Source organism: Marmota marmota, unplaced genomic scaffold, assembly GCF_001458135.2.
Source record: "Marmota marmota marmota unplaced genomic scaffold, marMar, whole genome shotgun sequence".
In the NCBI taxonomy this organism is placed as follows: Eukaryota; Metazoa; Chordata; class Mammalia; order Rodentia; family Sciuridae; genus Marmota; species Marmota marmota.
Window position 1 is genome coordinate 58383435 of NW_025999968.1, and position 311 is coordinate 58383745.

Here is a 311-nt window from a genome sequence, read left to right on the forward strand (position 1 = left end):
CCCACCTGGCAAGAGCCCTGCAGGTGCCAGGGGTGTTCAACGAGGGGGCGGGCAGTGCACCTCTCAGCGGGGACAACGGTGGTCCTGCCTCCCGTTCCCCTGAAGAGCAGCCCTGGAGCTGGCCTTCGGGGCGGACAAGCCCATCCTTTCCCCTGTTTTCTGCTGGTGGACACTGAGCCCGCAGCCAGCAACACCTGCTCCACTTCACTGGGCTCTTTGGAGGATCCCAACTCCCCTATCCCATGTCCACATACAGGAACCCCTTGTCCAGGCAGAGAGAGAGAGAGAGAGGAGGCTTTGGGCCTAACGGG